Source organism: Triticum dicoccoides, chromosome 3B, assembly GCF_002162155.2.
Source record: "Triticum dicoccoides isolate Atlit2015 ecotype Zavitan chromosome 3B, WEW_v2.0, whole genome shotgun sequence".
NCBI lineage: Eukaryota > Viridiplantae > Streptophyta > Magnoliopsida > Poales > Poaceae > Triticum > Triticum dicoccoides.
The window spans coordinates 863,716,051-863,717,856 of NC_041385.1; positions in this window are offsets into that span (position 1 = coordinate 863,716,051).

The window sequence follows — 1,806 nt, forward strand, 5'->3', positions numbered from 1 at the left end:
GCGAACATTGTGTGTCCTGAGTCCTGACTAGCGCATCAAGCGTTGAGTAGGAGCTCCCGCTGTTTAGGGAGTAGCCTCATACAAACCGATGCACACAACTCCTCCATCCAGGGCTTGGCCACTTTATTTATTTTTCCTTTTTAACCATCAAAAACATGTGCATGGAAGTAGGATCCGAATGATGGACCTCTTGGGTTACTTCCACCCACTATAACTTCGAATTGTGAACTCTTTCTCAAATTTGTGAATCTTTTTTTAACCATCATAAAACAGGTGCATGAAAGTAGGCATTCATGACAGGTTTGAGCAACGCTCGACACCGTTGGCATGTTGCGACACATTCAGCCATTTGTCGGGCTTTTTCGCGAGCAAACTTCAGAAAATGCAAAGCTTGTCAAAAATCTAAACAGCTTAGCATAATGCTTTGAATTGATCACAGAACCTAGTGGAAAAATTGTGTGTCCGTTCGGTGTCCATTGGTTCGATGTCCAAATTTGTTCAAATTAAGCGCTGAGTACTAGAATGGGCATGCCCAACTGCTGGCAAATTTTGGGTAAATTTTGCGATTGACCATTACTACCTCATGTACAACGAAGGATTTCGGTTTAGGTGGAAGAGTCGGTTCCATATCACTTTTTTTCCACATACGTCAAATAAACCCAAAAATTTGCACACACTAGAATCATCATGACATGCATCTATGCCAAGTTTCCACATACATTTTCTACAGTTTACCTAGTGAAAAAACTAAAATACTATCCAGATGTGACACAACATGGGTTAGTTGTCCAAATTCGTTTAATTTTTTGCATGCAGTACTACACTGAGCATGTCCAGCTTCTAGAAAGATTTTGGTAAATTTTATGAATGTCCACAGGTACGTCATGTACAACAGAGGGTGTTTTGGTTTAGGCGGAAGAGTCTGTCCCATAGCACTTTTATTTCACGTACACCAAATGAACCTAATTTTTTTCCACACACTAGAATCATCGTGGCAAGCATCCATGCCTTGTTTGATCGAAATTTGACATTTTAAGCATTTTCTACATTTTCCCGATCAAAAACCCTAAAAAAATAGCCGGACGTGACGATCTAGCCCACATCCGGATCCCGCCGCAGGTCAACATCGCGATCCCATGTGTCGATCTAGCCCACGTCTTGATATAGCATCGGGAGAGAAAAATAATGCACCGTGATCCCATATGTTGATCTGGCCCCCTACTTGATGTAGAATTGGTCGAAAAAAATAATTCTATTAGAGCATCTTCAACAGGTGACCTAAAATAGCAGCCCAAAAACCGCGTGATGTAAAATATAGATCACCAAAAACGTGATTTTTACATCAACGAAAATGTCCAACTCCAAAGGTGATGTATTTGAGGAGGTGGAGCAGCCGTCAAGATCGCCTTCTTCAAGCGTCCTGGTTTCTGTCCGGACGGCCTTGCGCGGAGCCTTGCCAATGCCTCAACCACGTCCATGACTGCCGATCTCTTCTTCTTCGCCTCCCCGACAATGGTGGTTGGCCGTGGACGGCACATCTGCCTCGTCTTCCACGGCTGCCGTTGACGGGCGGGAAGTGACGGGCCGGCTGCACAGATGCGGGAACAACGGAGGGGCGGCAGGGTGGCGACGGAGGTCCGAAGAAGAGGCGGCGGAGATTAGTCAACGTCGGCCGAAATGATGGCAAACGAGCAGCGACGCAGGTCACGGCGGTAGCGTGGGTTGGCAGGGGGGCGGCGGAGGGGCGACGAGGAGGCGGTGGAGACTGGTCGACGCCGGCCGAAATCAGGGCAAACGAGGGGCGGT